General features: G+C 35.9%; 1 protein-coding gene across 1 annotated transcript in view; it reads left to right on the top strand.

Annotated features, from left to right (window-relative positions):
* Window positions 1–27,193, top strand: part of RNF180 (ring finger protein 180) — a 278,165-nt gene that overhangs the window by 29,325 nt on the left and 221,647 nt on the right. The window lies entirely within an intron of this gene.

Genomic DNA, 27,193 nt, shown 5'->3' with positions numbered 1-27,193 from the left:
AGTGGTATTCGAAAGGCATCCCACCTTCCACAGTTACAGTTAAGTTTACCTCTAGCTGCTGACATTAACATGTCGTTAAAGTTTTAAGTGCAGGATCACAAACATAGGTTGAAGATAATAGTCCACGTTTATTTTATCCCCACCATGAGTGAACCTTAGTCATCACCACACAATTAAATTCAAGATCATATTAAAAAATAGAAAACCTATGTTTGTATGTATATAAAAACATATACATATATATAAACATATATATACATATACATATTATATATATAGTATTCAGTATGGGCCTAAAAGGGAAAGTTCATGTATAATTTAAAAGTCAATAGAAAAACCTGAATAATATTTAAAAGCATTTAATTGGTTGTCCTGGGAAAAGTAAATGTTTTTAAAAAAACAGATAAAATCCCTAAACTTCTCTAAGAGCAATATGCAAGAGGCAATATCAAAGAGGTCCAAACTAGATAGTAATCCATGCACTTTACAGGGAATTTTCAATTCAGCAGAGAGGATGTAATTGTTTTCTTCCCCTTCTTTGAGAGACTGTTTTGTTTAAGTTTTTCCTCAGTCACATTTGATCATGATTATTTCCTATCCACTCTAACAGATTAGCCAGCTTGAACTGATAATAGTGGAAGACTTTGACTGTATACTTACCTGTCAGCTACTTTTTTTTTAACATTTTTTAAAAACTGAAAAAACATTTTAATTGGAGGAAAAAATCTTTTCATGCTGAGTATTTTATTGGGTGTAATTTATAGAGTAAAAAAAAAAAGTATACAGCTTGATAAATTTTTTTCAGCCCTGCTACAAATCCGATCAAGATATACAATATTTTCATCACCCCAGAAAGTTGTTTTGCCCTTTTCCAGGCAATACTCCCCTCTCACAAGACAACCACTATATTGATGTCACCATAGACTAGTTTTGCCTGTTCCTGACCTTCATTCTAATGGGATCATATAGCATATACTCTTTTGCACCTGACTTATTTTGCTCAGCATAATGTTTTAAAGGCTCATTTATGTTTTGTGTTATGTAGTTTGCTTCCTCTTTTCTGAGTAGTATGCCATTTATGAATATACCAAAATTTATCATTTTTTTCTGCTGATGGACATTTGAATTTCTAGTTTTGGGTTATGAATAAAACTGCTATCAGTATTCTTGTAAAAGACTTTATGTGTTTGTGTTTTGTTATTTCTTTTTGATATATACATAGGAATGAATTGGGGGGGTCATAGAGTAGGTGTATTTTAAGTTTTTTAGAAGGTGCTAGTAGTTTTCCAAAGTGAATGTTCACTTCCAGCAGCAGTGATGAGAATTCCAGTTGCTTTTACACCTTTTGTCTACAGGTGGTATTTTCAGACTTTGTAACTTGAGACATTCCGGTAGATGTATAGTGGTATATCATTATAGTTTTAATTTGTTTTTTACTAGTGATAATGATGTCCAGTACCTTTTTTTATGCTTATTAGGTAGGCATTGTTTTGAATGTTTTATATTATTCATTCCTTATAGTATAAGGATAGAAGGATAGATTATCTTGAAGGAGATAATCTATCATCTCAATTTTATAGATAAGGGAACTGAGGCACAGAAGATTAAATAAATTGCCTCCTATTACACTTTTACCAGCAGTGCAGTTACAGTTGAACCTGACAGTGAGGATCCTGAGCTTGTGCACCTCACCCCACATTCTCTTTACTGCCTTTGCTCCTCCATCAGGGTATCATGCAATGTCACACCTTCTCAATAAGCAAGAGAAGTTCAAACACTGCTCTAGGATGTAATGGGATAGGTTGTAGAAGACAGTGATACAAGATTGAAAAAACATTCTGGTCCTCTAGGAGCTTTAAACTGTAGTTGAAAATAGGCCAAGCAGTGTAGCTTGATTTGATAAGTACTCTAACAGAGGAATGTAAGCAAATGTTGCCTGGGCTAGTCACAGAGGTTTCCCAAAGGAGATTGTGAAATCTATGTGTGTATTTTTTTTTTTTTTTACAGATTTTTAAGTATAATTTGTAAACCATAAAATTTATTTATTGTAAGAATACAATTCAATGATAAGAGTTTTAAAATCTTCCTCTTACCTCAGAAAGTTTTCTTAGGCCCATTTGCCCTGTTTCCAAGCCCAGCCTTGGGCAACCACTGATTTGCTTTCTGTCACTATAGTTTTATATATAAAATAAAATGTTTATGTATATACATAATAAAAAATATATATAATTATTGAAACTAACTTATAAAATAAAAATATATTTATTAAAAATAATAGATATAAAATGCATATTTACATAAATATATTATTTAAATTTTTATATTTATATAAAATAATGTATATAAAGGTATATATATTATATGGTATATATATATAAAGGTATATATATTATATGCATATAAAATAAAACATACATATATAAAACCTGTTAAAAACCTGCCTGAGGAATAATTCAATATCATTGTTAAGTCTAGGGGGAAGGAGGAGTATATAATTAGAGAGGGATCCTGAGGGGGCTTCTAAAGTAGTGGTAATGTACTTATTAAGCTGGGTGGTGGGTGTACTGGTATTTGCTTCTCTTTAAGTATTTCTTTGAACAATACAAACATATTTTACATTTATAAATACATGCATTTGATATAAATATTAAAGATGAACTTAGAAGCATCTGTTTTAATTAAAGGAAACAATAAAATATAATACTGGAATCTAAAAGAAATCTATCAGATGCTATGCTGAAAGAATGCTAAATTTATCACCTATCAAATCATCTTAATTTATTACCTATTTAACAATATAATTTAAAATGTATCTGTGTATAAAATAAGTGTTTTTCTTGTTTCTGGAAGTGTTTTGTTTGTCTACTTTCTGTCAATGAAATCACAACATAGGTGGGAATTCTTCTGGGAATTGCTGCTTTTACTTAATATCAGCATGTAGTGCAGCTCCACTTTTTCACTTTTGTGTAGTATTCCAGTGTATTAATATATCACAATTTATAATTCACTCTACCATTGAGTTAAATTTAGTTGTTTTGCTCTTACAAGCCATGCTACTTGTCCATATCTTGACAAACATAGGCAGGAATATATTACTGCAAATGGAGTTGTACGTTGCAGGATATGTGATTCTTCACCTTTACTGCGCAATGCTAAGTTGTTTTCAAATGACAGTCCCATGAGCAGCAGTTAAACATTGCTGTGATTCCACATCTTTGCCAACATTTAACATCTTTTCATTGTTTAAGGCTGTTTGTGTTTTCTGTGAAATGTCTTTTTGTCCTTGCCTGTTTTTCTGTTATGTAGCTTTGATTTTTGGAAGCTCTTTATGTACTCTGAATACTAATTATTTGTTGGTTATTGTATTGCAAATATCTTTTGCCAGTTTATATAACTTGTATTTCACTCTTTGTGGTATCTTTTGATGAACAGAATTTGTAAAATAATATAGATAAATTTATTAATCATCTCCTTTATGTTCTGTACTTTTTGTTTAAGAAATTCTTCAGTACCCTGAGAAGACTTTTTCCTTTCCTTCTACTGAATACCAAAGTTGAGATAGGCAACTTTCCTTCTTTGTCCTTCTGAGCAACAGGTTTATTTCTCATTCACCCTTATACTGATATTATAACCCAGCTTTATGTAGGAGTTCCCTCTTATAGTCTCCCGATCCTGAGCAAACCCTGGACTTTGTCTCCTGTCTTCCTCACCCCATGCAGGTGTGAAATGGCCCTCAGAAGAACATAAAGGATCATGACACTGAGGAAATAGCATCCACAGCTGTTGGCTCCAGAGCCACGCTTGTTTAGCCCTGACCAATGCCAGGAAATGGAAGTCTCACACGCTGCCTCTTAGTCCCCACAGAACTAGGAACTGGACATTGGAATCACTAACTTTTGCCACAGACTAAGTACCTTCAAAACCAAGCTTGCTAGAAGAAACAACACAAATATACTCATCACTTCTGCTTTCATAATATTGAACAGTGTATCAGCTTGGGGAAAGCTAGGTCATGTGTGGAACTTGAGCTGTAAGGGAATCTGGGACATTTGAGCTTTAGTTTTCCAGCCACTGGCATATGGTAAGGCATGTGACTGGGAATTTAGAATGGAATTTTGAGACAGTCTACAATGTCCACAGGGACAAAAGGGGACTCCTACTCTACCTTCAGGCCTGAGATACATGAAATGTGGGCCAGAACCAAAACCAAAAGCAAAAAATAACAATGAAAACCCTAAAACCAGAAAATAACAAAATTGGTCTCTGTTTGTGAAGTCTGGCGGGGTGGGCGTTGCGTCAGAGGTGGTATCCTCTGCTTTCACTTCTTAGTCCGTTTTGACACAGTTTGGGGCACGTCAAGTTTATGTGGCCTAAAAGGACATTTAAAAAGAGATTTCTGGAAGGCTGCTGGTTCTATGGTTATGGGATTCAGAGCAGAGATCTGAACTGAAAGTGTGGATCTGGGAGTCATCAGCATTTAAGTGGTGAGTCAAGCTGTGAAAGTAGATGAGATCACCATGCAGAGTGTGAATGGAGTGAGAAAGAAGAGAGCCTAGGAGCGTTTAAGGAATGGACAGGAAAAAAACATCACAAAGTAGGAAAAAAAGAGTAGTAAGAAAGATAGGATTGAAAATCAGGATACGGTGTTATGGAAGTCAAGGGATGAATGTCTTCCAGAAGGAGGGATTCGTTAGTAATATTGAACGTTGTAGCAAGACATAGAAGACCAGATACTGCCTTTAATGTGCAGGTTGTACACTGCATAATTCTAGAGGGTGCTAATCTGTGAAAGGTGCCCCCAGATTTGTACGGAAATGGCATACAAACTGCATGGCCAAATGTAGAGACTGTGAATGAGAATTAAAGGTATGCTTTGGATTTAGCAAGGAGGAAATCATTGGTCAATGTTCATTGTAGCTGTGAGTCCTAACCACCGAAGTGACTGTATCTGGAGATGGGTCTTTAGGAGGTTTCTAAGGTTAAATCAGGTTATAAGGATGGGGCCTTAATCCAGTAAGAAGAAGAGAGAGAGAAATCTCTTTTCTCTCTTATAAGAAGGGGAAAAGAGAGATCTCTTTCTCTCTCTACCATGTGAGGATACAGCAAGAAGGCAGCTATCTGCAAATTAAGAGGAGAGCTCTCACCAGTACCTGAACATGCTGGCACTTTGATCATAGACTTCCAGCCTCCAGGATTGTGAAGAATAAATGTTGTCTAAGCCACCCAGTCTGTGGTATTTTGTTATGCCAGCTCAGATCAACTAAGATATGACAGGCACTGGAAATTCAATGAAGAGCAGAAGAGAAGTGTTCTGTCCTTGTGAAACTTTCAGGATAGTGTTCAATCATAAATATTAAATTATTAGCTGTGTAAGTGGAAAAAAAGGGAACGTATAGGGAGCCATAAAGATAGGACATGGACATAGGATTGTTGTTGTAAGCGGGAGGCTTTTCTGAGGACACGACTTGTGTAGAGATATGGTGGATGAGTAGCCAGGACAGTACAAGACAGAGGACCTTCCAAGCTTTGGGACCAGCATATTCAAAGACCCTGTGGTGGAAAGAATGTGATGTATCTCCATGGAACTAGAAGATTTCTATGATTGGAGGGCAGAGATTGAGAGAGAGTTTGGCCAGATTTGAGGCTAGAAAGATGGGTGTTGGTTAGATCATTTATGGTCTTGCAAGACAAATTAAGGACTTTGATCTTTTTCCTAAAAGCTGGAAAGTCAATGAAAAGGAGTGACATGACCATTGAATTTTTTACAAATTATTTTGGCAATTTTGAAAGCGTGATATTAGAAAGGTAGCAAGAATACGTGCAGGGAATGGTCTGCCTTTAAATGAAGCTTTCAGTTTCTTTTTTATTCATTCTGACTTCTGAGTAAAAAAAATTTTCACCCTTGAAGTATGTTCTCAACCTACAATAGTAAAACCAGGCAGTCCAATAGGATTTGGTTCGTTTATATTTATAACCCTTTAAACATTTAATTAATAATGTTAATCTAAATGACATTTTTATTACCTGATCTTTTTCTCTGTAGTGTTTATAGCTGATAGCTGCAAATATTTAAATAAACTATATTACTTAAATAATATAGTTGGCTAACTTTTAATGTGTTAGCTAAGGGAATGTTATTACTAACATTGGAAATGTGTTAGTGTTAAACATTTTTCAAAAATTATATAATAATATGTCACCTTTTTACATTTAACCTGTTCTGTTCAATTAAAACTCTTAACAATCAGTAAATGATAAAAAGAAAATGCATACAGTTTGTAATTTTAAAATTAAAGAAGTTCTCTTTGTACACAGTAACTGAAAACATTCCCTACCCTTAAAGAAAAAGCTATATCAATAACAGTGCGTTAGCTCCCCCTACTGCTTGAACAAAAGATTTCATTTACAAAATATTTTGTCAACATTTTTCTGACAGTATTAAGTGAAACTGGCTGTTAGTTACTTCTCTTCCTTCACTTCCTCCTTTGCCCACATGATAAACTTGAGACACAAAAAGCTGTCTATTAAGGTTTTAAAAATCCTAATAATATAGTTTTTCTAATTTTCAGTTTATTTTTTCCCAAAGAGATAACCTGATGCCACTACTTTAAAGCCTTTAAATTCCTCAAATGAGGTTGCTTCGTTTAATCATTTATCTTAAAATACATCCATTAAAACTTGTTTTATCACATATACTTGTGTGATTTTTTAAAAAATTAAGTGACTGTAGACTTTAGAGTTTGATGTCTTATTTTACCTGTAAAATTAAATTGGAAGTAAATATCATGAATATCATATATATTTATGTTTCTAAGACAGTGTGTGTAATTACAGTTGAAGTAGTTGGCAGTCTCATTTATAACTGAGGCCTCTGTGTTTATCCTGGTTTTCTTTGTTTGCCATATCTAATTTTCAGAAAGGGAAGCAATACTATACACTCTTAACCCAAACTTTTATGCTCCTTCAACCAGTATGAATTGCTGTAACTGATTTTTGTCTTTTTTGTTGGCATGAGAGAATGCTTTAACTTTTAAATACTTAGAGAAAAATATGTGCTTGCTTTATGTTAATAGTTCTCAAATCAGGGAGATTGGTTTGGGAGCTGCATATCAGAATCAACTGGAATTTTTTCTAAACCTACCTTTCTTCTGTATAAGTTAGTTCATTGTTTTTGGTTAATTTAAAAGTAAGTTATGCTTCCAGTTTCTGTTTGTTTTGTTTTGCTTTTTTTGTAGTCCTCTGGAAGAATAGTAGTATCACGCCTTAAAACATACTCAGGCTAAAGATGTAAGAAAGATGATTGCCCTAAAAAAGTTAGTATTGATTTGGTATAGGAAGTAACAGTGGAAGCTTAGTGACTTCAGTTCTGAAGCCAGACTGCCTGGATGGAAATCCTTCCTTTGCTACTTACTGTGTGACCTTGGACAAGTTACATAAAAGTTACTTACGTTCTCTTGGTTCAGTTTACTTATTTGTAAAATAATAAAACCTTTCAAAGAGTGCCTGGGCTGTAGTAGCACAGTGCAAATGCTTGTTACCTGGTAAAAATAAGAAGAATAGGTACATTGTAAAATTTCCTTTACATACCTAGATATATGACTCCAATGTTTTTTCTCATAGGAATGTTCATAGAACATCTCTAGAATTTATAACAGATAGTGGTTTCTTAGTACACTCATCAATCTTATGTGACTAAATATCATGATCAGTTTATCTGATTAAATGAAATAATGGAATATGCACAATGAAATAGTAAAATGAGATAATACGTGTTAAGGTAAAACACAGTCCCTGGCATATAAATAAGTTTCTTTACTCCCTTTATATGGTCAACACTGTGTCTAGTAATGACCCAATAAATCTTGATAGGTTGATTGCTATTAACTTACTTTGACATAATATTCTATTCTTTATACCAATGTAGAAATATTTATTTATTTAGCTCATGGATAGACAGAACCTTGAAAAGTCAAAAAAAAATTCGGATCTAATAATGAAGTAAAGAAGGCTGTATTTGTCAATTCCACTTTGTATTCTCTATGAGAGCCTTTTTAAGAATTCATTAGTTATACTAATCTGCATAACTCTCAGCTCCTAATGGAAGGGGCTAATGTGTACAGGTATTGATGTTTACAAGATTAATTCTGTTCTTCAAAAAGTAAATTTAGGTAAAGTTACACTGCTAACTTCTAGGGTTAGTTTTATTAGGGTATAATTTTTTTTTATTTTGGGCTGCATTGGGTCTTCGTTGCTGTGCATGGGCTTTCCCTAGTTGCAGTGAGCGGGGGCTACTCTTTGTTGCGGCACGTGGGCTTCTCATTGTGGTGGCTTCTCGTTGCGGAGCAGGGCTCTAGGTGCACGGGCTTCAGTAGTTGTGGCTTGCGGGCTCAGTAGTTGTGGCTTGCGGGCTGTAGAGCACATGTTCAGTAGTTGTGGTGCATGGGCTTAGTTGCTCCGCGACATGTGGGATCCTCCCAGACCAGGACTTGAACCTGTGTCCCCTGCATTGGCAGGTGGATTATTAACCACTGCGCCACCAGGGAAGCCCAAGGGTATAATTGATATGTAATGAAATACACATTTCAGTGAGCTTTGACAAATGTATATGTACTCGTGTACCTGCCACCATTGTCAAGAGGTAACAACATTTGGTCTTTTCTAGAGTTTCTTACATATGTAATCATAGAGCATATATTCTTTTATGTCTGGCTTTTTATGCTCAGCATAGTGTTTTTTGAAATTGATTCATATTGTTGCATATATCAGTAGTCCATTCCTTTTTATTACTGAGTATTACTTCATTGTATACATTTCACAGTTGTTTATCTACTGTATGGATGCTGTAGTTGTTGATGGACATGTTAGGTGTTTGCAGTTTTGAGCTACAAATCTTTATGTGGACCTATATTTTTATTTTTCTTGGTTACTACTAGGGATTGCTTGGTTCTATGATAAGTGTGGGCATAGCTTTTTAAGAAACTGACAAACTGTTTTCTAAATTGACTATATCATTTTGCATTCCCACTGAAAACATATGAGTTTCAGTTGTTCTATGTCTTTGTCTGTACTGATATTTTCAGTTCTTTTTGCTTTTTTCTTTCCCTTTTTTTCTTTTGTTTTTTCCATTTTAGCTCTTGTAATAAATCTGTAATGTTGTCTCATTATAGTTTGAATTTGCCTTAATCCAGTGACTGTTATGCCTCTTTTCATGTGATTATCGGACATTAGTATATCTTCTTTTGTGAAATGTCTGTTGAAATTTTATAATCATTTTTTAAATTGTATTTTCTTCGTATTTAGTTGTAAGAGTTCTTTATATATTCTGGCTAAAATGTTCTTGTCAGATACAGGTTTTGCAAAAATTTTCTTCTAGTCTGTGGTTTCTGTCTTCATTTTCTTAGTGATGACTTTCAAAGAGTAGATGGTTTTAATTTTGATGAAATCCAGTTTATCAGTTTTTTCCTTTATGAGTAATGTTTTTGTGTCCTGAGACTACTTTGCCTATCCCCGGGTTTCAAACATTTTTTTCCTGTTCTAGACATTTTGTGGTTATGGCTTTTACTTTTAGGATCCTGATCCATTTTGATTTGTTATTTTTTTACTTCATATGGATATTCAGTTGTTCCAGCACCAATTATTGAAAAGTCTATCTTTTCTCATTATCTTGGCATATTTACCAAAAAACAATTGACTAAATTTATATACAGATCTATTTTTTTACTCTATTCCATTGATCTTATAAGTGTTAAAATCAGATAGTGTATGTCCTCTACATTTCTTATTCTGTTGCAAAACTTTTCAGGATGTTTTAGGTCATTTTGCATTTTTTACATAAATTTTAAAATGTATTTATCAATTTCTATAAATAATCCTGCTGGGATTTTGAGTGGGTTGTATTGAATCTATAGGTTAATATAGAAGCAATTGACATCTTAAAAATATCAAACTTTCCATTCTGTGAACATGGTATATATCTTGGTTTTATTAGGTCTTTAATTTTTCTGTATAGTGTTTTGTAGTTTTCAGTGGACAAGTCTTGTATATATTGTGTCAAGTTTATACCTAAGTAGTTCATGTTTTCTTGGTACTATATTAAGTGGTATTTTTTAAATGTTTACTTTCCCATCGTTTGTTGTTACAGAAGTGCGGTACACAGAAATTTGTATATTGACATTCTATACTGAAACTGTGCTTATTAATTTAACAGTTTTTATGGTGAATTTCTTAGTATTTTCTTTATGTTGTGTTGTCTGTGAAAAAGTTATTTTGTTATCTTTTTAAATTATGCTAAAATACACATAACATAAAATTTACCACTACTGATATCTAGTACACTTACAATGCTGTGCAACCATCATCGCTATCTAGTTCCAGAACATTCTTATCACCCCATGTGGAAAGTCCATGCTCATTAAGCAGTTATTGCCCATTTCCACCTCCCCCAAGCCCCTGGCAGTTACTAATATGCTTCCTGTCTCTATGGATTTACTGATTCTGGATATTTAATACAAAGGAAATCACACAATATACAGCCTTTTAGTCTGGCTTCTTTCACCCAGCATAGTGTTTTCAAGGTTTATCCATGTTATAGCATGTATCAGTATTTTATCCCTTTTTATGACTGCACATTATTTCATCATAGGGATCTACCACATATGGTTTATACGTTTATAAGTTGATGGACATTTGAGTTGTTTCCACCTTTTGACTATTTTCAGTAGTGTTGCTATGAACATTTTTATACAAGTTTTTGTTCGAACACCTGTTTTTTTATTATTTTGGATATACACCCAGGAGTAGAATTCTTAAGCCAGTTGGTAATTCAATGTTTAACTTATTGAGGAACCACAAAACTATTTTCCACAGTGGCTGCACCATTTACATTCCCATCATAAATGTACAGTGGGTCCAATTTCTCCACATCCTTACCAACCGTTATTTTCTGTTTATTTCATTATTTTTATTTTTTATTATAGCCATCCTAAGTGGGTGTGAAGATGTATCTTGTCGTTTTGTTGATTTCTAATCTGTATGTCTTTTATTTCTTTTTCTTGTCATACTGTACTGACTTGGACTATCAATACAATGTGGACTAGAAAGGTGAGAATGAAGACATTCTGTTCCCAATCTTAGGGTAAAACAATTATCTTACACCACTGAGTGTAAGTTTAGTTAAAGGTTTTTCATAGATACCTTTTATCAGTTTGAAAAAGTTTTCTTCCATTTTTAGTTTCTAAGTTTTCATTATGAATGGATGTTGAATTTTATCAAATGATTTTTCCACATATATCAAAATATTTTCTACATTTTTGTTCTGTTTTATATTATTATATTGAGTTATATTGAATGATTTTTGAATGCTATATCAATCTTTTCATTCCTGAGATACACACCACTATGTACTCCTCAATTCTTTCAGCAGTGTTTTCTAGTTTACGATGGAGAGATCTTGTACATATTGTATTAAATTTATTCCTAAGTTCATGTTTTTTTGCTGCTGTTATAATTGATATTTAATAAGTTACCCATTACAATTTCTTGTGGCTAATCTAAAGAAATAGAGTTGAATTTGTATATTGACTTTATATCCTGCAAACCTATTATGCTAAACTCACTTTTTAGTTGCTTTTTGTGGATCTCTTAGTATTTTCTACGTATATATGATAATCTATTGCTAAATTTTACTTATTAATATTTTATCAAGGATTTTGATGCTTTGTTTAAGAAAGATGTTTGTCTGTGGATGTCTTTTTTATTCAAAGTATAGTTAACTTACAATATTATATTAATTCCAGATGTACAGTGTAGTAATTTGATATTTTTATGTATTATACTTCACATAGTTATTATAAAATATTTACTATGCTCCAATGCTGTACATTATGCCCTTGTAACTTATGTATTTTATACCTAGTTATCTGTACTTCTTAATCCTTTTCACCCATTTTAGCCCTCCTCTTATCCGTCTCCCTTTTGGCATCCACCAGTCTGTTCTCTGTATCTGTGAGTCTGTTACGGTTTTGTTATATTTCTTTGTTTTTTAGATTCCATATATAAATGAAAACGTGCAGTATTTATCTTTCTCTCTCTGACTTATTTTACTAGCATAATGTCATCCAGGTCCATCCATGTTGTCACAGGTGGCAGGATTTTATTCTTATTTATGGCTGAGTTACACTCAATTGTGTGTGTGTGCGTGTGTCTATACACATACACAAACACATATACCACATTTTCTTTATCCATTGATGGACATCTTTGTTGTTTCCATATTTCACTGTTGTAAGTAATGCTGCCGTAAACATTGGGATGCATATATCTTTTTGAAGTATTATTTTTGTTTTCTTCAGATAAATGCCCAGAAGTGGAATTACTGGATTGTATGGTAGCACTGTTTTTTTTGTTTGTTTGTTTTCTTTTTGAGGAACCTGCATACTATTTTGAATAGTGGCTGTACCAGTTTATATTCCCACCAGCAGTACATGAGGGTTTCCTTTTCTCCTCATCCTTGTCAACACGTGTTATTTCTCATCTTTGTGATGGTGGTCATTCTGACAGGTGTGAGGTGATATCTCATTATGGTTTTGATTTGCATTTCCCTGATGACTAGGGGTGTTGAGCATTTTTTCATGTGCCTGTTGTCCATCTGTATGTCTTCTTTGGAAAAATGCCTGTTTAGATTCTCTGACCATTTTTTAACTGTATTGTTTGTTCTATTTGATATTTAGTTGTGTGAGTTCTTTATCTATTTCAGATATTAATGCTTTATCAGTTACATCATTTGAAAATATCTTTTCCCATTCATTAAGTTGCCTTTCCATTTTGTTGATGGTTTCCTTCACTGTGTAAAAAGCCTTTAAGCTTGATTAGGTCCAATTTGTTTGTTTTCACTTTTGTATTCCATGCTTAAGGAGACAAATTCAAAGAAAATATTGCTAAGACCAGTGTCAAAGACCATACTGCCTATGTTTTCTTCTAGGAGTTTTGTGGTTTCACGTCTTACATTTTGGTCTTTAATACATTTTGAATTTATTTTTATATATGGTGTGAACAGATGTTCTAATTTCATTCTTTTACATGTAGCTCTCCAATTTTCCCAACACCACTTATTGAAGAAACTGTCTTTTCCCTATGGTATATTCTTGCCTCCTTTGTTGTAGATTAATTGACCATATGTGTGTCAGTTTATTTCTGTTCCATTGATCTTTGTGTCTGTTTTTGTGCCAGTACAATACTGTTTTGGTAACTGTAGCTTTTTGTAGTATAATCTGAAGTCAGGAAGCATGATACTTTTACCTTTGTTCTTTTTCTCTCAAGATTGCTTTGGCTTCTTGGGGTCTTTTGTGGTTCCATACAAATTTTAGGATCATTTGTTTTAGTTCTGTGAAAAATGTAATGGGTATTTTGGTAGGGATTACATTAAATCTGTAGAATGCTTTGGGCAGTATGGACATTTCAACAATATTTTTTCCAATCCATGAACATGGGATATCATTCCATTTATTTATATTATTTTTAATTTCTTTCTTCAGTGTCATATAGTTTTCAAAGTACAAGTCATCACCCCCTTGGTTAAATTTATTCCTAGGTATTTTATTCTATTTGATATGATTGTAAATGGGATTGTTTTCTTGATTTCTCCTTCTGATAGTTTATTATTAGTCTATAGAAATGCAACAGATTTCTGTATATTTTTCTTATATCCTGCAACTTTATTGAATTCATTTATTAGTGCTAATAGTTTTTTGGTGAAGTATTTAGGGTTTTCTGAATAGTACTGTATCATGTCATTTGCAAATAGTGACAGTTTTACTTCTTTCCTTCCAATTTGGATGCCTTTTTTTTTTTTTCTAGTCTAATTGCTGTTGCTAGAACTTCCAATACTGTGTTGAGCAAAAGTGTTTAGAGTGGGTATCCTTGGTTTTTTTTTTTTATTGAAGTATAGTTGATTTACAGTGTTGTGCTTGTCTTATTTCTAATCTCAGAGGAAAAGCTTTGAACTTTCCACTGTTGAGTAGAATGCTAGCTGTGAGTTTGTCATAAATGGTGTTTACTATGTTGAAGTATGTTCACTCTATACCAACTTAGTCAAGATTTTTTTTATCATGAATCGATGTTGGATTTTGTCAAGTACTTTTTCTGCATCTGTTGAGATGATCGGGTAATTTTTATCCTTTGTTTTGTTAATGTGATGTATCACGGTGATTGACTTGTGGTTGTTGAACCATCTTTGTATCCATGGACTAAATCCCAATTGATCATGATGTATGATCCTTTTTATGTATCATTGAATTTGGTTTGCTAATATTTCATTGAAGATTTTTGCATCTGTGTTCATCAGGGATGTTGGCCTCTAATTTTCTGTAGTAGTAGTGTCTTTGTCTGGTTTTGGTATCAGAGTAATGCTGGTCTCATAGAATGAATTTGGAAGTGTTCCCTCCTGTTCAATATTTTGGAATAGTTTGAGAAGGATAGGTATTAACTCTTCTTTAAGTTTTTCATAGAATTGCCCTGTGAAGCTGTTGTGTCGTGAACTTTGGTTTTTGGGGAGTTTTTTGATTACTGATTCAATTTTAATATTAGTAATTGGTCTATTTATATTTTCTGTTTGTTTTTTATTCAGTCTTGGATGATTGTATGTTTCTAGAAATTTATCCAATTATTCTAGATTGTCCAGTTTGTTAGCATGTACCTGTTCATAGTATTATTATATTTCTGTGATGTTGGTTTTAATTTCTTCTCTTCATTTCTAATTTTGTTTACTTAGACTTCATTTTTTTTTTCCTTGATGAGTCTGGCTAAAGGTTTGTCAATTTTGTTTATCTTTTAAAAACCAGCTCTTAGTTTCATTGATCTTTTTTTGTCTCTATTTCCATTCTAACCTTTATTATTTTGTTTGATTTTCTCTGTTTTAATGAAATTAGGTGAAAGAGTTACATATCCTGGTCTTGAAGGTGTGTCCGTGTGTGGGAACATCCCTATACAGGCCGCTTGTGCCCCATGGCATTGGTGGGAGAGTTGGATCTGAAGTGATCATGGGCCATGTCTTTTCCTGGGATGTGCTGCTGATCACTGCCTTGGTGGGAGGTAGGGAAAAAGTTGGGTGAGCTAGAGTCAGAGCCCAGTGTGAGTCAGGGTTTTTCCCATACTAGATAGTAATTGCACCCCTGTCTGGTGGTGGAACTGTGGCCTGAGGGGCTAGAGCAGGAGCCCTGAGGGAATTGGGCTTTTCCCTCAGAGCATTGGTGGTCTTGGACTTGGATTGTCTTGGTTAGGGGTGAGGTCAGGGCCCAAGAGGCTGGAGCAGCAGTTCTGATCTGGTTTTGCATCTCCTCTTCTCAGCAGGCATACAATGGTGATGGTGGTCTCTGCCTTGGTTGGAGGGAGGTTGTCAGGGCCCAAGGGGCTAGGGCAGCCATTCTGAGCTGGCTGTGCTTCTCCCTACTGTGTGTGATGGCAGTCTCCACATTGGTGGGAAGCAATACCTGAGCTGGAGGGGCTAGAGCAGGTGCTCAGTGTAGGTTGGGCGGGCATTCTGGGATGGTCCTGGCAGGCTGGCCAGAGCACCAAACAGTTTTCATTCTGCTGCCTCTATCCTTGGACTGGGAGCAAGCAAGTCTGTGTGCATGCCCTTCAAGAGCAGAGTCCCGGTTTCTTACAGCCCTCTGGAAAGCCCCACTGATTTTCTAAGCATCCAAGGGGACCCGTCTTCCTGTTGCCAGACCCCAGGGCTTGGGTGCTTAATATGGGACTTGAACCCCTGACTTCTTAGGGAGGATGCCAAGACTGTGATACCCCCTTCCTCTTCTTGGTCACCCACTAGGGGGCTAGGTTGCAACTAGAAATGCTTCTCTTCCTCTCCTACCAGGCTCTGTGTGGTTCTCTCTTTCATAACCTTGGTTGTAAAAGAGCCATCTGTCCTGCTAGTGTTCAGGTCATTCTCAACAAGAGCTGCTCTATATGTAGTTGTAGTTTTGATGTTTTCATGGGGGTAAGTGAGCTCAGGGTCTTCCTACTCGATCATCTTGATCCTCTCCTTCATGGATGTCTTTTATTATAACGTCTTTATCTTTAAAAATTTTTGTGATAATGCTGGCCTTATAAAATGAGTTGGGAAGCAGTCCATCATACTCAGTTTTCTGAAAGAATTTGTATAGGATTTGTATATTTCTTCATTAACTGTTTGATACAGTTCACCAGAAAAGCCATCTGGGCCTGGAGCGGTTTGTTTGCTTTTGGTGGGAGACAAGATTTAATTTCGAATTTAGCTTAATTGATTTAGAACTGTTCATATAGCCCATTTCTTCTTGATTCATTTATGTAAATTGTATCTTTTAAGAATTTTATTTCATCTAGTTTGCCAACATTTTTCATAAAAATATCCACTCCATTACATTATTATTGTTTAAATGTCATTGATTCTATAATCATGTCTCTCCTTTTCCCAAATATTGGTCATGTTTTATCTTTCTTTAATATCTTTCAGTTTCATTGTTTGTCTATTTTTTATTTTATTTATTTCTGATATATATTATTTTCTTTCTGTTTACTTTAGTCTTCATTTGCTCTTCTTGTAGCTTTCTAAGTTGGAAGAAGCTTAGATCATTGAATCCTTTATTTTGTCAAATATATTTATACTCTAAAGTATCCTATGACCACTGCTTTATCTGCATCCTACAAATTTTAATATGTGTGTTTTCCTTTTTATTCAATTTGAGGTATTTTCTCATTTCTCTTGTAATTTCTTCTTTGACCCATAGGTTCTTTAAAGTATGTTTATTAATTTCCAAATACTTGGGGATTTTTCAGATATCTTTCTGCTATTGTTTTCTAATTTAATTCCATTATAGTAGAGAACACATTTGGCATTACTTCATTCCTTTCAAATCTAAATAATGGTCCAACAAATGGTCTTTCATGGAATGTATTCCATGTGCACTTTAAACAAATATCTATTCTGTGTTGTTGGGTATAATGTTGCACAAATGTCAGTTGATTGATGGTGTTGTCTAAATGTTCTATATTCTTCTTTATTTTCTTTTTTTTACATCTTTATTAGAGTATAATTGCTTTACAATGGTGTGTTAGTTTCTGCTTTATAACAAAGTGAATCAGTTATACATATACATATGTTCCCATATCTCTTCCCTCTTGCGTCTCCCTCCCTCCCACCCTCCCTATCCCACCCCTCAAGGCGGTCACAAAGCACTGAGCTCATCTCCGTGTGCTATGCGGCTGCTTCCCATTAGCTATCTATTTTACGTTTGGTAGTGTATATATGTCCATGCCTCTCTCTCGCTTTGTCACAGCTTACCCTTCCCCCTCCCCATATCCTCAAGTCCATTCACTAGTAGGTCTGTGTCTTTATTCCTGTCTTACCCCTAGGTTCTTCATGACATTTTTTTTCTAAATTCCATATATATGTGTTAGCATACGGTATTTGTCTTTCTCTTTCTGACTTACTTCACTCTGTATGACAGAATCTAGGTCCCTCCACCTCATTACAAATAGCTCAATTTCGTTTCTTGTTATGGCTGAGTAATATTCCATTGTATATATGTGCCACATCTTCCTTATCCATTCATCTGATAATGGACACTTAGGTTGTTTCCATCTCCTGGCTATTGTAAATAGAGCTGCAATGAACATCTTGGTACATGACTCTTTTTAAATTACGGTTTTCTCAGGGTATTTGCCCAGTATTGGGATTGCTGGGTCATATGGTAGTTCTATTTGTAGTTTTTTAAGGAACCTCCATACTGTTCTCCATAGTGGCTGTACCAATTCAATTTCCCACCAGCAGTGCAAGAGTGTTCCCTTTTCTCCACACCCTCTCCAGCATTTATTGTTTCTACATTTTTTGATGATGGCCATTCTGACTGGTATGAGATGATATCTCATTGTAGTTTTGATTTGCATTTCTCTAATGATTAATGATGTTGAGCATTCTTTCATGTGTTTGTTGGCAGTCTGTATATCTTCTTTGGAGAAATGTCTATTTAGGTTATCTGCCCATTTTTGGATTGGGTTGTTTGTTTTTTTCTTACTGAGCTGCATGAGCTGCTTGTAAATTTTGGAGATTATTCCTTTGTCAGTTGCTTCATTGGCAAATATTTTCTCCCATTCTGAGGGTTGTCTTTTGGTCTTGTTTATGGTTTCCTTTGCTGTGCAAAAGCTTTGAAGTTTCATTAGGTCTCATTTGTTTACTTTTGTTTCCATTTCTCTAGGAGGTGGGTCAAAAAGTGTCTTGCTGTGATTTATGTCATAGAGTGTTCTGCCTGTTTTCCTCTAAGAGTTTGATAGTTTCTGGCTTTATATTTAGGTCTTTAATCCATTTTGAGCTTATTTTTGTGTATGGTGTTAGGGAGTGAACTAATCTCATACTTTTACGTGTACCTGTCCAGTTATCCCAGCACCACTTATTGAAGAGGCTGTCCTTTCTCCACTGTACATTCCTGCCTCCTTTATCAAAGATAAGGTGACCATATGTGCGTGGGTTTATCTCTGGGCTTCCTATCCTGTTCCATTGATCTATCTTTGTGTTTTTGTGCCAGTAGCATACTATCTTGATTACTGTAGCCTTGTAGTATAGTCTGAAGTCAGGGAGCCTGATTCCTCCAGCTCCATTTTTCATTCTCAAGATTGCTTTGGCTATTCGGGGTCTTTTGTGTTTCCATACAAATTGTGAATTTTTTTGTTCTAGTTCTGTGAAAAATACCAGGGTAGTTTGACAGGGATTGCATTGAATCTGTAGATTGCTTTGGGTAGTAGAGTCATTTTCACAATGTTGATTCTTCCAATCCAAGAACATGGTATATCTCTCCATCTATTTGTATCATCTTTAATTTCTTTCATCAGTGTCTTATAATTTTCTGCATACAGGTCTTTTGTCTCCTTAGGTAGGTTTATTCCTAGATATTTTATTCTTTCTGTTGCAGTGGTAAATGGGAGTGTTTTCTTGATTTCACTTTCAGATTTTTCATCGTTAATGTATAGGAATGCAAGAGATTTCTGTGCGTTAATTTTGTATCCTGCCACTTTACCAAATTCATTGATTAGCCCTAGTAGTTTTCTGGTAGCATCTTTAGGATTCTCTATGTCTAGTATCATGTCATCTGAAAACAGTGGCAGCTTTACTTCTTTTCCAATTTTGATTCCTTTTATTTCCTTTTCTTCTCTGATTGCTGTGGCTAAAACTTCCAAAACTATGTTGAATAAGAGTGGTGAGAGTGGGCAACCTTGTCTTGTTCCTGATCTTAGTGGAAATGCTTTCAGTTTTTCACCATTGAGGATGATGTTGGCTGTGGGTTTGTCATATATGGCCTTTATTATGTTGAGGAAAGTTCCCTCTATGCCTACTTTCTGCAGTGTTTTTATCATAAATGGGTATTGAATTTTGTCAAAAGCTTTCTCTGCATCTATTGAGATGATCATATGGTTTTTCTCCTTCAGTTTGTTAATATGGTTTATCACGTTGATTGATTTGCGTATATTGAAGAATCCTTGCATTCCTGGAATAAACCCCACTTGATCATGGTGTATGATCCTTTTAAAGCGTTGTTGGATTCTGTTTGCTAGTATTTTGTTGATGATTTTTGCAACAATGTTCATCAGTGATATTGGCCTGTAGTTTTCTGTCTTTGTGACATCCTTGTCTGGTTTTGGTATCAAGGTGATGGTGGCCTCGTAGAATGAGTTTGGGAGTGTTCCCCCCTCTGCTATATTTTGGAAGAGTTTGAGAAGGATAGGTGTTAGCTCTTCTCTAAATGTTTGATAGAATTCGCCTGTGAAGCCATCTGGTCCTGGGCTTTTGTTTGTTGGAAGATTTTAATCACAGTTTCAATTTCAGTGCTTGTGATTGGTCTGTTCATATTTTCTATTTCTTCCTGATTCAGTCTTGGCAGGTTGTGCATTTCTAAGAATTTGTCCATTTCTTCCAGGTTGTCCATTTTATTGGCATAAGTTGCTTGTAGTAATCTCTCATGATCTTTTGTATTTCTGCGGTGTCAGTTGTTACTTCTCCTTTTTCATTTCTAATTCTATTGGTTTGAGTCTTCTCCCTTTTTTTCTTGATGAGTCTAGCTAATGGTTTATCAATTTTGTTTATCTTCTCAAAGAACTAGCTTTTAGTTTTATTGATATTTGCTATCATTTCTTTCAATTCTTTTTCATTTATTTCTGATCTGATTTTTATGATTTCTTTCCTTATGCTAATTTTGGGGTTTTTCTGTTCTTCTTTCTCTAATTGCTTTAGGTTCAAGGTTAGGTTATTTATTCGAGATGTTTCCTGTTTCTTAAGGTAGGATTGTACTGCTATAAACTTCCCTCTTAGAACTGCTTTTGCTGCATCCCATAGGTTTTGGGTCATCGTGTCTCCATTGTCATTTGTTTCTAGGTATTTTTTGATTTCCTCTTTGATTTCTTCAGTGATCACTTCGTTATTAAGTAGTGTATTGTTTAGCCTCCATGTGTTTGTATTTTTTATAGATCTTTTCCTGTAATTGATATCTAGTCTCATAGCATTGTGGTCAGAAAAGATACTTGATATGATTTCAGTTTTCTTAAATTGACCAAGGCTTGATTTGTGACCCAAGATATGATCTATCCTGGAGAATGTTCCATGAGCACTTGAGAAGAATGTGTATTCTGTTGTTTTTGGAAGGAATGTCCTATAAATATCAATTAAGTCCATCTTGTTTAATGTATCATTTAAAGCTTGTGTTTCCTTATTTATTTTCATTTTGGATGATCTGTCCATTGGTGAAAGTGGGGTGTTAAAGTCCCCTACTATGAATGTGTTACTGTCGATTTCCCCTTTTATGGCTGTTAGTATTTGCCTTATGTATTGAGGTGCTCCTATGTTGGGTGCATAAATATTTACAATTGTTATATCTTCTTCTTGGATCGATCCCTTGATCATGTAGTGTTCTTTGTCTCTTCTAATAGTCTTTATTTTAAAGTCTATTTTGTCTGATATGAGAATTGCTACTCCAGCTTTCTTTTGGTTTCCACTTGCATGGAATATCTTTTTCCATCCCCTTACTTTCAGTCTATATGTGTCTCTAGGTCTGACTTGGGTCTCTTGTAGACAGCATATATATGGGTCTTGTTTTTGTATCCATTCAGCCAATCTGTGTCTTTTGGTGGGAGCATTAGTCCATTTACATTTAAGATAATTATCAATATGTATGTTCCTATTCCCATTTTCTTAATTGTTTTGTGTTCGTTATTGTAGGTCTTTTCGTTCTTTTGTGTTTCTTGCCTAGAGAAGTTCCTTTAGCATTTGTTGTAAAGCTAGTTTTGTGGTGCTGGACTCTCTCAGCTTTTGCTTGTCTGTAAAAATTTTAATTTCTCCATCAAATCGGAATGAGATCCTTGCTGGGCAGAGTAATCTTTGTTGCAGGTTTTTCTCTTTCATTACTTGAAATATGTCCTGCCAGTCCCTTTTGGCTTGCAGAGTTTCTGCTTAAAGATCAGCTGTTAACCTTATGGGGATTCCCTTGTGTGTTATTTGTTGTTTTTCCCTTGCTGCTTTTAATATGTTTTCTTTGTATTTAATTTTTGACAGTTTGATTAATATGTGTCTTGGCGTATTTCTCCTTGGATTTATCCTGTATGGGACTCTCTGTGCTTCCTGGACTTGATTAACTATTTTCTTTCCCATATTAGGGAAGTTTTCAACTATAATCTCTTCATATATTTTCTCAGTCCCTTTCTTTTTCTCTTTTTCTTCTGGAACCCCTATAAGTTGAATGTTGGTGTGTTTAATGTTATCCCAGAGATCTCTGAGACTGTCCTCAGTTCTTTTCATTCTTCTTTGTTTATTTTGCTCTGCAGTAGTTATTTCACTATTTTATCTTCCAGGTCACTTATCCGTTCTTCTTTCTCAGTTATTCTGCTATTGATCTCATCTGAGTATTTTTAATTTCATTTATTGTGTTGTTCATAGTTGTTTGTTTCATCTTTAGTTCTTCTAGGTCCTTGTTAAATATTTCTTGCATTTTGTCTCTTCTATTTCCAATATTTTGGATCATCTTTACTATCATTATTTTGAATTCTTTTTCAGGTAAACTGCCTATTTCCTCTTCACTTGTTAGGTCTGGTGGGTTTTTATCTTGCTCCTTCATCTGCTGTGTGTTTTTCTGTCTTCTCATTTTGCTTATCTTACTGTGTTTGGGGTCTCCTTTTTGCAGGCTGCAGGTTTGTAGTTCCCATTGTTTTTGGTGTCTGTCCCCAGTGGTTAAGGTTGGTTCAGTGGGTTGTGTAGGCTCCCTGGTGGAGGGGACTAGTGCCTGTGTTGTGGTGGATGAGCCTGGATCTTGTGTTTCTGGTGGACAGGTCCATGTCTGGTGGTGTGTTTTGGGGTGTCTATGGACTTATTATGATTTTAGGCAGCCTCTCTGCTAATGGGTGGGGTTGTGTTCCTGTCTTGCTAGTTGTTTGGCATAGGGTGTCCAGCACTGTAGCTTGCTGGTCGTTGAGTGAAGCTGCGTGCTGGTGTTGAGATGGAGATCTCTGGGAGATTTTCGCCATGTGATATTATGTGGTGCTGGGAGGTCTCTTGTGGATCAGTGTCCTGAAGTTGGCTCTCCCACCTCAGAGGCACAGCACTGACTCCTGGCTGCAGCACCAAGAGCCTTTCATCCACATGGCTCAGAATAACAGGGAGCAAAAGTAGAAAGAAGGAATTAGTAGAAGTAGAAAGAAAGAAAGAAATGGGGGAGGGATGGAGGGAGGGAGGAAGAAAGGAAGGAGGGAAGCAAGGAAAAAAGAAAGAAAGAAGATAAAGTAAAGTAAGATAAAATATAATAAAGTTATTAAAATAAAAAAGAATTATTAAGAAAAAAAACACGGACGGATAGAACCCTAGGACAAATGGTGGATGCACAGCTATACAGACAAAATCTTACACAGAAGCATACACATACACACTCAAAAAAGATGAAAAGGGGAAAAAAATCATAAATCTTGCTCTCAAAGTCCACCTCCTCAATTTGGGATGATTCATTGTCTAAAGGAGGGAGGGAGGGAGGGAGGGAAGGAAGGAAGGAAGGAAGATACAGTAAAATAAAATAAGTTATTAAAATAAAAAATAATTATTAAAAAAAATGGACGGATAGAACCCTAGGACAAATGGTGGAAGCAAAGCTATACAGACAAAATCTCACACAGAAGCATACACATACACACTCACAAAAAGAGGAAAAGGAAAAAATCATAAATCTTGCTCTCAAAGTCCACCTCCTCAATTTGGGATGATTTGCTGTCTTCATGTATTCCACAGATGCAGGGTACATCAAGTTGATTGTGGAGCTTTAATCCGTGGCTTCTGAGGCTGCTGGGAGAGATTTCCCTTTCTCTTCTTTGTTCCACACCTCCCGGGGTTCAGCTTTGGATTTGGCCCCGCTTCTGCGTTTTGGTCGCCGGAGGGCGTCTGTTCTTCACTCAGACAGGACAGGGTTAAAGGAGCAGCTGCTTCAGGAACTCTGTCTCACTCAGGCCGGGGCGGGTGGGCCTGCGGCTGCAAAGGCCGGCATAACGTTGCACCAGCCTGAGGCTCGCCATGCATTCTCCCGGGGAAGTTGTCCCTGGATCCCGGGACCCTGGCAGTGGGGGGCTGCACAGGCTCCCCGGAAGAGGGGTGTGGATAGTGACCTGTACTCGCACACAGGCTTCTTGGTGGCGGCAGCAGCCTTAGCGTCTCATGTGCGTCTCTGGGGTCCGCGCTTTTAGCCGCGGCTCGCGCCTGTCTCTGGAGCTCCTTTAAGCAGCGCTCTTAATCCCCTCTCCTCGCGCACCAAGAAACAAAGAGGGAAGTAAAAGTCTCTTGCCTCTTCGGCAGGTCCAGACTTTTCCCTGGACTCCCTCCCGGCTAGCCGTGGTGCACTAACCCCTTCAGGCTGTGTTCACGCCGCCAACCACAGTCCTCTCGCTGCGCTCCGACCAAAGCCCAACCCTCAGCTCGCAGCCCTGCCTGCCCTGGCGGGGGAGCAGACAAGCCTCTCGGGCTGGTGAGTGCGGGTCGGCACCGATCCTCTGTGCGGGAATCTCCCCGCTTTGCCCTCTGCACCCCTGTGGCTGCGCTCTCCTTCGCGGCTCCCAAGATTTCCCCCTCCGCCACTCGCAGTCTCCGCCTGCGAAGGGGCTTCTAGTGTGTGGAAACCTTTCCTCCTTCACAGCTCCCTCCCACTGGTGCAGGTCCCGTCCCTATCCTTTTGTCTCTGTTTATTCTTTTGCCCTAACCAGGTACGTGGGGAGTTTCTTGCCTTTTGGTCTTCTGCCAGCCTTCAGTAGGTGTTCTGTAGGAGTTGTTGCACGTGTAGATGTATTTCTGGTGTATCTGTGGGGAGGAAGGTGATCTCTGCGTCTTACTCTTCCGCCATCTTCCCCCTCTCTGATGTTCTATATTCTTACTGAGTTTCTGTCTACTTGTAATACAACTTTTTAAGACAAATGCTGATATTTCCAACTATAATTATGCGTTTGTCCATTTTCTTTTTAAGTTCTGTCAGCTTTTACTTCAAGTATTTTGACATTTGCTATTTGGTGAATACATATTTACAATTGTTATGTATTCCTGATGAATTGACTCCTTTTTATAATTATGAAAAGTTTCTTTTTTATCCCTGACAATATTCCTTGTCCTGAAATCTACTTTGATATTAATAGCAACTCTAGCTTTCCTTTGATTTATGTTAGCATGATAAAAATTTTTATCCTTTAAATTCCAAACCTATGGGTGCCTTTATATTAAAAATGAATTTCTTGTATATGATGTATAGTTTGGTCTTTGTCATCCAGTCTAATATCCTCCGATTTGTAATTGGAGTATTTAGATCATTACATTTAATGTGAGTATAAATATGTTTGAGCTTAAATGTAACATCTTATTTATTCCCTATTTGTCTCATGTTCTGTTTTCTGTTTTTCTTTTACTGCATTTTTGGATTAAGTTATTTTCAGGATTCCTTTTATGTCTGTTGACTTTTTAGGGTACTGTTTTTCCCTTAGTGGTTGATCTTTGGTTTACAACATGCATCCGTAATTTATCAAAGTCTTCCTTTAAATTATATTATGCCATACCACATATAGAGTGAGAATCTTACTCAGTATGCTTTCATTTCTCATTTCCTATTGTTGTCTTCAGATATTTTATTTTTGCATTTAAAACTCCACAGTATATTTTTAACTAACTTTAACAAACTTTTAACTTTTAACAAATTTTTAACAAACTTTGCTTTAACAAGTAAGCTGTCCTTTAAAGAAAATTAGAAGGAAAAAAATAAATTTTACATTTACCATTTGAGGATCACTTTACTCAGTTGTGTTGATCCAAGTTTCATTTGATGAAATTTTTCTTGTACCTGAAGAACTTCCTTTGCCATGTCTTATAGTTCAAGTTTACTGATGATAAATTCTTTTAGGATTTGTTCCTATGAAAAAGTCTTTATTTCACCTTCATTTATAACATTTTTTATACAGTAAAATTACTCTTTGGTATACAGTTCCCTGGATTTTGACAAATGAATAGGGTTGATTATACATAACTATAATCAAGATACAGAACAGTTACATTATTCCCTAAATTCTCTCATGCTCACCCTTCATATTCAATCCTTTCCTCCCTCACCCAACCCTGACAATTACTGATCTCTTCTCTATCCTCATAGTTTTATAATGCTGGCTTGCCTTGTTGAAGAGGGACAGCAACTTCAACAAGCCTATAATTTCTCTGCCTTCCCCTGGATCCTAGTTCAGACTACCTCCTGGGTCGATAGATGTATATTTAGCTCCGTGATGAAGGGTTCTAGTTTCTCTGATATATACCCACATAATCAAGATCAGAGACAGTGAAACTGGCATGAGTTTCAGTTCATCCTCATCAGTACCATCTTTTCCTTTCTGTCCCCTACTTTACATCCAACTTCCTTTCCTGACTGCCTCAGGCACTGCATTTTTGGATCTTAGGGGTTTGGCCATCTCAGTGCTCCTGTCCCTTTTAGTTATAGTTTTGCGTCCAGCATTGTATTCCTGCCACTCTCAGGGATTTGAGGGTTTTGTTGTTGCTGTTCATCAGTGCTCTAAGGGTCACAATGTGTATTGTCCTTCCGCTAGTAGTTTAAGGCTTTTGTTTTGTTGGGGAGACAAGGAGAAAGGATCTGGATAGAGTTTTATCCATTTCCCTCAGTGGCTGCTATTCCTCTCCCCCAGGCCTGTACCATGTTGGATTTTTGTTTGGATACCAAACACTGTAAATTTCATGTTGTGGAGTGTTATTCTTTGTTTTATTCCTTTAAAGGCTTTTGTATTTTGTTCTGCCTAATACTTGTTTTTAGATAATTTTGATAATTTAGAAGCTTATTTTTAGGTTCTTTAGGGCAGGTTTAGAGTAGTCCTTATTCTAAGGCTAATTTAGTCCCACTTTTATGGAATGACCCTTTGGGTCACTACTGAATGCTTCATTATTTAATGGTTCTTTTTCCATCAGGCTGGTTGGAACATAATGTTTCCTGGCCCTGTGTGAGCTCTTGGAATTATTTGGCTTATAGCCTCTCTAATTGTTCTTTCCCCTGTACAGGTGTTCTTAGCACAGTCTCCTGGAGTTTTGCTCTAAGCATGACCATATTGGACTTTGATCAAAGACTCAAGGGGAAACCATATACAAATTTCTGGAACTTTAAAAAAAATTTTTTTCTTGGGTACTGTGTCCTGCAGATTTTAGTTTGCCTTAAGCTCCAAAACATCTGATTCTTGTTTCCTCAAGTCAGAAAATTGACCAGACTCTGTTGGGGTTCCTTCTTCATGTGTACTGTATTCTGTTAATTGCCTCCAGGAAGAAAGTCTGGATAACTGTAGTTATTTATCCAGAAAGTCTGGATAAATAAATTCAATTAATTTATTTCTCTCAGAAGTCAGTATTTTACTGCCTGTTGTCCCACTGTTTTGAAAATAGTTGTTTGTTACATTTTGTCCAGTTTCCTAGTTGTTTGTGGTAGGAAGTTAGTTCTGAACTCCTATTTCTTCATGGCCCTAAGTGGAATTCCAAAAGTCATTGTTATCTTTTTTCTCCTGTTTGTAAGATACCTAGTTTTTCTTGATGCACTCTTTTGTCATTGAATTTCAGCAATTTTATTAAGAGCCATGGTTTCCTTTGTGTTTACACTGTTTGAGGATCCCTGAGCTTCTTGAATCT

Source organism: Aethalodelphis obliquidens, unplaced genomic scaffold, assembly GCF_003676395.1.
Source record: "Aethalodelphis obliquidens isolate GAN/ISIS:26980383/991018 unplaced genomic scaffold, ASM367639v1 scaffold4, whole genome shotgun sequence".
Taxonomy (NCBI): Eukaryota; Metazoa; Chordata; class Mammalia; order Artiodactyla; family Delphinidae; genus Aethalodelphis; species Aethalodelphis obliquidens.
The sequence above is the reverse complement of the archived record's forward strand: the minus strand, read 5'-3'. Positions and strand labels throughout refer to the sequence as shown.